General features: G+C 42.8%; 1 long non-coding RNA gene across 1 annotated transcript; it reads left to right on the top strand.

Annotated features, from left to right (window-relative positions):
• Positions 1-4,481: 4,481 nt before the first annotated feature.
• Positions 4,482-6,008, top strand: Gm30662 (predicted gene, 30662). The gene is made up of 2 exons (NR_168612.1): positions 4,482-4,569; positions 5,610-6,008. It is a non-coding gene; the product is annotated as a predicted gene, 30662 (long non-coding RNA).
• The last annotated feature ends 3,269 nt before the right edge of the window (positions 6,009-9,277 follow it).

Below are 9,277 nucleotides of genomic sequence, written 5' to 3'. Positions count from 1 at the left end.
TGGCACAGGAGGATGTCATCCATGTAAAGGAGCAAAATTAAAGAGGGGAATTGTTCCCTCACTGGCAAAAGAGCTTCTTGCATATAAAGCTGGCACATTGTAGGACTATTGGACATCCCCTGTGGTAAGACCTTCCATTGATACCTCTTATCAGGTTTAGCAGAATAAGCTCTCTGACCCGTTAACAAGTCAAAAGTCCAATCTCTCTGCTCTGGAGTTAAAGCAGCAGCGTTTGCTCGGTCCTGCGCCTGTGCAGCCTCTCGCCACAGAGATCTCCATTCCAAATATTTGCCCATATTAGGGAGAGCGGCTTTTGCAATCATTTGCCAGTCAGCAGGAGTTAGTGCCATGCCAGCGAGCCTGTCTAACTGCACCAAGGTAAAATTAGCATTGGTTCCGTATTTACGAACCGACTCAGCAATTTCTTTAATTTGTAAGTATTCTACCGGAGCGTGGACACGCCCACCCTCGGCTCCTTCAAAGACTGGAAATGCCTGTTGTATTTTCCTTTGTTCCTCTCGGGGAATGAATGAGTCTGCGCACTGCCTCTCTGCGCACTGCCTCTCTGCGCATTGCTGACGCACTACGGGCTGACGCACTACGCAGGGCGGGGACTCCGCATAGGGCGGGAGTGCACCTGGTAGCCGATTGCCCTGAGGCCAATTAGCAAACTGGCCTTCGCCAGCCGCTTTTGGCTTTTTTCTTGACCAATTAGCTGGCTGGTAATGGGCTGCTTCTTCCTCCCAGTCTGTTTCCTCAGAGGAGAATTCTTCACCTGCTTCAGAGCTACTAAGAGCTGGCTCCCCGAGCCCATCCAGCGATGAGCACAGGCTCCTTTTCCTAGAGACCTCCGCTAATTGATCTTTCTTCTTTTCCCTTTTTCCTCTTTTTCTTCTAATCTCTCTCCAGGTATTCTTACCTGACCTAAACTTTTCCTCGGGTTCAAGACCCTTGGAAAGGCCTGTATACTTATTTTGTGTACCATATTTCCTTTTTGTTCCTACTCTCTCTCCCCGCTTTACTTCTGATAGCTTGTCCTGAATTTCCTCTAGAATTTTCAGCCCTATCTTAACCACTTGATAACATGTGAAAAGGAACAAAAGGGCTCCTAACACTAGAAAAAGTTCAAGGCCAAACATACCTGGTAAAGCCATTTCTCACTTCCGTTCCCCAGCTGATGAGTTCTGAATTCGGCAGTTGAATCCTTCTCAACAGTCTGTTTTACGGGAACCTTTATCACCGTCGTTCCCCAGCTGATGAGTTCTGAATTCGGCAGTTGAATCCTTCTCAACAGTCTGTGTTACGGGAACCTTTATAAACGTGATCCGCAGTTCTGGTTCCGGAATGAGGGATCCTCCTTGCGCCAGTCCCGAGTTTTTTTCTCGTCCCGGAATTCGGCACCAATTGTTATTAGACGCGTTCTCACGACCGGCCAGGAAGAACACCACAGACCAGAATCTTCTGCGGCAAAGCTTTATTCTTACATCTTCAGGAACAGAGTGCAAGAAGCAAGAGAGCAAGAAGCAAGAGAGAGCGAGAAGCAAGAGAGCGAAAAAGCAAGAGAGAGAGAAAAGCAAGAGAGAGAGAAAAGCAAGAGAGAGAGAGAACGAAACCCCGTCCCTCTTAAGGAGCATTCTCCTTCGCCTCGGACGTGTCACTCCCTGATTGGCTGCAGCCCATCGGCCGAGTTGACGTCACGGGGAAGGCAGAGCACAAGTAGTCATAAGATACCCTTGGCACATGCGCAGATTATTTGTTTACCACTTAGAACACAGCTGTCAGCGCCATCTTGTAACGGCGAATGTGGGCGCGGCTCCCAACACTTATCCATCATTGGCTGCAGCAGTAGTATTTGTATATGTATCAGTGTTCTGCCTGTGTGTGTAGCTTTACACCTCCCATGGGACTGATGCCCACAGAAGCCAGAAGATCCCCTGGAACTGGAGTTACAGCTGGTTGTGAGTGGCTACTCCGGTGCTGGGAAACAAACCTGGTCCTCTTGGAAGAGCCGCCTGGGCTCTTAAACCCTGAGCCATCTCTCCAGCCCCTGCCATGGCATTCTTGTATGCCACCAGAACAGGGAGAGAAATGATTCCGACTACATCAGTTTTCAACGCTGGAGATGTTAAGAGTATGAAAAAAAAAAAAAAAAAAAAGAACCAAACACATATGCCCTTCTTGTCTGTTGTTAGAGCTGATCACACGGGCAAGGCCAACACATACCACATTTTGAATATTTAAAGGAGGAATTGTCCATGTTATGAACTGTTGTTTTGGAAGCGTTCTGTTTTATTATCCTTATTATCATGAGGACCCTGCAGGAACTGAAAGTGCTGAGCTTGTGACAGCTGTCTTTGTGAGTAGTGGGAAGACACAATTTAATAATGCTCACAGTGGTTCACCTGTGTTTCTGGTTTTATTCAGCTTTCATGAGACCACTTGTTTAATCTTACAGCCAACTTTCTTTCCACAATAATCTCTTTTTGCTTCCCAGCCCCCCCCCCAAAACAAAACAAAACAAAACAAAACCACCAAACAAACAAAACAAAGCAGAAAAAAATAACAAAAACCATTCTTTCAGCTTGCTGCTGCTGAGTCAGTACTAGAAGAAAACCAGGATTCTTTTCCAGGGCTGTCCTGACTTCTCCCCTCCAGCATGAGAGATTCCAAAGCAGTGGGCCAGCCAGGGCATGGCTGCCCAACTTTTATTGGTACGAACACCTCAGTCAGGTGACATTAGGCTGCTTTTAAAGGTGTCTTAAGGCTTATACTCTACACGAGAAAAATCCAACTGTTGCTGCTAGCTTTTTTTTTCTTGCTGTATAATAGTAGACTTTGCTCTGTAGAGGATACGTGGATATGCTCTGTAGAGGATATGTGGATATGTTCTGTAGAGGATATGTGGATAAAACTGTGGAAGGAGGTTTAACAGGCACTGCAGTCACTTTCATAGACAGAATTTTGATTGGTTGCTTACTTATAAACCAGCTTAATTTCGAGCTGTCAGGATGGGGGGAGGGGGGCATGGATGGAGAACATTCCTAGTAGCTATTGATTTACATAGCACTGGCCATGACTGTTGAAGTGTTACTTGGCAGCAATCACTCAGGAGGTAGGTGATCAACCAAGTTTCTGAGCATGAAACGGCATAATCAGGGGTATTATTTGAGAATCTTAGAAAGTGGCACCAGTCATAGGCCCCAGAAAACTTTTGACCATACACTTCCTGGATATATAGAATAAACCCCACAAGTCTTCGCCCAATATTCAAGATTACATATAATATATGAAATATATAGAATATGATATATATGTACATATATCTTCTATCTATATCTGTATCTGCATCTCTATCTCTAGCTATCTCTGTCTCTATCTCTGTCTGTATACCTGTATCTTTTAATCCTCTTACACACCTAGGAAGGGCTGTATACACAGATCCATCCTAAACTCATCAAACATAGCTTACCACTGTCAGTTTGGGATCCACTGTTTGTTTTCTCATCCCTGACCTCTTCTTGTTCTGCATGAGTCTCTCCTTCTTCCCTAATTCACCCACCAATATCCTTATTCAATCACAAAACTCAGTTTAAACTCCACATTCTCCAAGGAAACTTTTTTTATTAGATATTTTCTTCATTTACATTGCAAATGCTATCCCCAAAGTCCCCTATACCCTCCCCCCGCCCTGCTCCCCTACCCACTCACTCCCACTTCTTGGCCCTGGCTTTCCCCTGTTCTGGGGTATATAAAGTTTGCTAGACCAAGGGGCCTCTCTTCCCAATGATGGCTGACTAGGCCATCTTCTGCTACATATGCAGCTAGAGACATGAGTTCTGGGGGGTACTGATTAGTTCATATTGTTCCACCTATAGGGTTGCAGACCCCTTCAGCTCCTTGGGTACTTTCTCTAGCTCCTACATTGGGGGCCCTGTGTTCCATCCTATAGATGACTGTGAGCATTCACTTCTGTATTTGCCAGGCACTGGCAAAACCTCACAGGAAGCAGCTATATCAGGGTCCTTTCAGCAAAATCTTGCTGGCGTATGCAATAGTGTCTGCGTTTGGTGGCTGATTATGGGATGGACCCCTGGGTGGGCCAGTCTCTGGATGGTCCATCCTTTCCTCTTAGCTCTAAACTTTGTCTCTGCAACTCCTTCCATGGATATTTTATCCCCTATGTAGGGAGGAATGAAGTAGCCACGAGTTGGTCTTCCTTCTTGATTTTCTTGTGTTTTGGAAGTTGTATCTTGGGTATTCTAGGTTTCTGGGCTAATATCCACTTATCAGTGAGTGCATATCAAGTGACTTCTTTTGTGATTGGGTTACCTCACTCAGGATGATATCCTCTAGATACATCCATTTGCCCAATAATTTCATAAATTCACCAAGGACACTTCTATCTTTAGTTGTTTCCCTTCTAATTCACATTCTGAATTCTGATTCCCAGCTTGTCTCATAGTGGAGACAATTCTGATTCTATCAGCCCCAAGAACTCCTGGAAGTCAGGACCTTTGCCTTCTTAATTTTTGTATCCTCCACAACATTTGGCATGGTTTGCATCACATGGTAGGTATTTAGGCAGGTTTATTGAAATTACCAGAGTCTTCACGTCACCCAGCTAAGCCTTTCAAGGAGATTCCAGAAAACTCACCACTCTTAATTTAACTTGATATTTATATGCATGACTCTGTAAGGCCAAACAGAAAAGACTAGAAGCCTCCCCTTTAGCTCTGCTTTTAATGGAGATCAGTTCACCCAGATGGCATCTGTCTTCTTCATTTTTTCTCTGGAAGACTCAATGTGGGTATATGATGACCAAGTGAACAATGTGGTCTCCATTTCATGGTTTCCTGCTTCTGAGGCTTCTTTCTACACTTAAGTTCTTGGAACTCCCGGAGTGATATTACAGCCCACTTTGTCAATAATTCTTTCATTTCAAGGCAGATAGTGAATTGGCAGAGTCGTTGTTTGACATAGAAACAACACTCAATAGCAAATCAGAAGTTGCGCACGGTCAGCATTTTCTGTGATTTCCCTAGATTCTTTTTTTCAGGAATAGGGAGAAAGACTAAAAGAAATTTGTGTCCAAGCCCTGGAGCACCCCACCCCAACGCCCAGCTCTGACCATCTAATGTAAACCACTCTTTATTCTCGAGACTTGGTCGTAAAGGAGGCAGCTTCCCTAGCCATCAGTATGATTCAAACAATAGTCCTTTCCCCACAGCAAGCATTTGTCTTGAACTTAATGAAAAGGACTCAGACTTCTATGGCAGGAGAGTGGAATTGTGATGCCTAATCTCCAAAACCCAGAGAACAAATTCTGGTTATAGCATTTTCTAGATATTAAGTGTTTGGGCTTCCGTTTTGTTATCTGCAAAATGGGAGCAGAGGGCTGTTTTGTGAGGTTATTGAGGCAGACTCACGACTAAATCCGTAAGAGTGTGCTAACAAGCTTGGAATGTGGGGTTGGATTTAGTATGAGCTGTTTGCTACTCACTCTGTTCTCTTCACTGAAGTGGGGAATGGCAGTGAGCACTGAGGGCTGTGTTATAAACTTGCTTTTCAATGCTTCCCCATCAACTTTTCTTTTTGCTTTCCTTTCTCAGAGCACACTGGAAAGTATAAGCAAGCACACAAGTGTTGGATCTGTATGTTTAGTTCGGATTCAACCCCATTGTTATTTCCTGGAGTCCTTCCAAGAGATCTTACAAGTTATCAATCTCGCCACGACAGAGTGCTTTCTGACCACTTCCCCTTTGCAATTAAGGACTGTGACCACTCGCTTACGCACAGACTGAGAACAGCAGCCATAACCCCAAAGGAGGTCAGAAGCTCCCAGCTCTCCCCACCAAGGGGGCTTAGCCGAGAACCTGATACCTTGTGTTTTCCAGCTGTGGCTAAGGCTCTGACCATAGGAACTGGGAACACCCACCAACACCCGTCTCCCCCAACCCCACTTCCTTGGCTTCAAATGCCATTAAACATGTTTGCAGTGCGTTTGTGAATGTTTTGAGTGGAGTTTGGTTTCTGGTGTTTATTGTTGAATTGCTAAAGATTTGGAGAGGAAACAGACAGACAGACAGGCAGACAAATAGACACAAATCTCTGGTAAGATTTGCACATGAGCAGATGTGCTCAGTATGAATTGGGTGGCCATGAGCTCTGTGCATTTCTGGGCTCTCTCTCACTAGAGCCCCAGAATTTGGTTTGCTGGTCTACAAATAAAACTTACTCTAGACACAGAGTAAGGAGCCCTTTATTTGCATAGGAAGCCTGCCAGCCTGGCCTGGAAGATGATAGGTCACAGCCAGCGTGGTACAGGATATTTCTATTCACTCACTCCTTTCAAGGATGTGTCTAATGTGGGGGCTGAGCAGTTGGGCAGGGCCATCTCTTCCCCTGTTGCCAGTTCTACTGTTTCACTTAAATCCAGTACTGTGCCTCTGGTTGCTTGCCTCGTCAGCTCTTCTCAGCTTAAAGTTTGAAGAGGCAAGATAAGCTCACCCAGACTCATCTTGGGAAACTGTGGGAGGCTTGGGAGTGGGGCTGGCTGGGTTCATGATGGAAAGGTCAGATTGCACTGTGCGGTCCGCAGGCTTTCCCAGCTGGGCAGGAAGGCTTTCCCCATCTGACTTCATCATGGTACGGGTTGCGCTCACCCACATAAACTCCACGGGGGCGGAGGCTGTGCCTCTGTTGCCACTGTGTAAGTGTGTAGTCACCTTTATCTCAGCAGCAGGTGAGCATCACACTGTAGGTGCCACTTTGTTGAATGAGTAAATGTGTATAAATAGACCCAATGCATTTCATTTGCAGGGGTCTTCTTTAAGATACAATAAGTTCCAGGTCTTTATTCATAGGTGTGTGCTTGCCAGAATATTCATATTAGTTTTAATTTTAGCCAATGTGTCTATTGTATCTGCTGTTCTTTTCCTTGACAGCATGGCATTTTTGCTACCTGGTTGCACTATACAGAGTATTTTATGGAACCAACATTTTTACTAGCACAGATCCCTATTTTAACTGTGTGTGTGTGTGTGTGTGTGTGTGTGTGTGTGTGTATGTGTGTGTGTATGGGTTAAAGCAGGAATAGTTACCTCAGTCAGAGACCCAGAGGAGCCATATGCACAACGTACACATGATTTGGTGACTTGGGGGCAGGAAAAAGAAGTCCAAAAGCACTTCCATCCCATGCAAAGAGTCTTTTAGCAAGCAGGCGTCTCCATTCAAGATTGGTTGCAAAATTCCCTGAATGTCACCTCTCTTTAGAGGGAAGCTTAAAGTTCACAGACACTGAAGGTACTAGAATATCTAAGAAGGAAGTCAAATAGTACACTGTACCATTGTGGAAAGTTATGTTCTACTGAAGGTAGTGTTGGTCATGAGAGTATAAATTACAGCTTTACACGAATCAAGAACTAAAGGATGCTATAGGAGGTTACCTTTTCATCTAATAATTCTCCCAGGGGCATAGCCTCGGAGTCACATATGCAAACACGCAAAAGAGCCACAGCCAGCAAAGGGCACCTGAGCCCTACATGGAGGACAGAAGTTGAAAACAACGCTAACATCCAGCAGTAGGTGATGGCTAAGCCAGTTTCTGGGTACAGCCATTGAAGTGGAAAGCTGTTCCTTTAGCTGTGAGTGTTTTGATGCCACAGACAGATGTTTGTCCCTGCAGAGCAAACCACTGGATTTCCAAGTTGAAGAATAAAAGTGAAGTGTTTAATCCTTGCCTCACGTCTGGAACCGTTTCTTTTTCCTTCCTTTGACCCCAGTTCTAAGAATTTGAGTAATTAGGTGGTTTTTACAAGTACAGTGAGGCTGCATGGTATACAAATAATTCATAATTTAGACACAAAAACTTAGCTATTTTAGTGCCTCCAAAGCTGTAGATATCAAAAGAAGCATAATAATGAAAATCGAATACAATTTTATTTGTAAAGGTTTATTTATTTAAAAAGTAGCTATTGATGTGTATCCTAAATTATCCACACTGATTTTTACCATTTACAGTAGTATAATTACCTTATTTTTAAGGTTCACACATTTACCCAGATACATATAGACTTTCTATCACATTACATTTATAGTAAGTACAACTATATTAAAATTACAAAAAAAATCATAATATGATAGAACTAGGTTAACTACAAAAATATTAACAGTAAATGGTTTTAAATGTGTGAAGTAAGGTCCTTTGGTAAAATAAATGAGTATTTCCTCCAAAATGACATGGAGATTGCTTTGTGTTATTTTATTTCATTTTGTCATGTTTGGTTGTTATATTTTATAAGCCTGTTCTTTTATAGTTAGCTACAGAAATGAACTAGATCTGGAGGGGGAATAATAGTCCAGAGGAACCCAAAGGAAAGAGGAAAAAGAAATAATGAGGATTTCTTTTAAGAGAAAAATCTATCAAATAAAACATAGAATGAAAAAAGCTATTAATGAAGCTATCATTTATACCTTGGAATTTTTAATGACTGTATCTAGTGTCATAGTATCATACTATACACAAGAAACTCAATTGGTCTTTCCATCATCATATGCTCTGTGCTGTGACTACTTTGCCATGCCTTACTAAATTATGTTGAGTAATTTTGAAAAATAATAGTTAATCATATATTTAACATCTCCTCTTCTCTCTCTCTCTGTGTGTGTGTGTGCATGGGTGTGCATATGTGTGTGTGTATTCACACACACATGTATACAACAATAAATGTTAAATAAGGATGTGCCATGAATATAAAATTGAATTGGAAAGACACAGGAAGAATTGGAGTGGGGGATGGGTGGAAATGATGTAAATACAGTATACATGTATGAGATTTTTTTAAAAAGGTTTGATTAAAAACAGAATTATGTATTTTTCATCTTTTGACATAGGCCGTACTGTGAATAAACACAAATCAAATAACGACTAGGGAGGTAGAGGCAGGAAGATCAGAAATTCAGGGTCATCCTCAGCTACATAGTAAATTCAATGCTAGCCTGGGCTATATAAAGACCGTGTCTCGAAGACAAAGAGAAAGAGGAGAGTCAAGGAACGAGAAGGAAAGAAGAAGAAAAAGAAGAGATAAAGTTAGATGGATGGATGGATAGATAGATAGATAGATAGATAGATAGATAGATAGATAATGAATACTTGGGAATGATATACCTGAAGGATTGTTGAGCCTTAAGGATGGGAAACTGGCTACTGAATACTTCTTGTGAGTGAGGAACATTTGATATGGCAGCAAGAGTTTGGCTTTGTATTTGTTTTCCAGTG

The sequence above is a fragment of the Mus musculus genome, chromosome 14 (assembly GCF_000001635.26).
Source record: "Mus musculus strain C57BL/6J chromosome 14, GRCm38.p6 C57BL/6J".
NCBI classification, from domain to species: domain Eukaryota; kingdom Metazoa; phylum Chordata; class Mammalia; order Rodentia; family Muridae; genus Mus; species Mus musculus.
The sequence above is the reverse complement of the archived record's forward strand: the minus strand, read 5'-3'. Positions and strand labels throughout refer to the sequence as shown.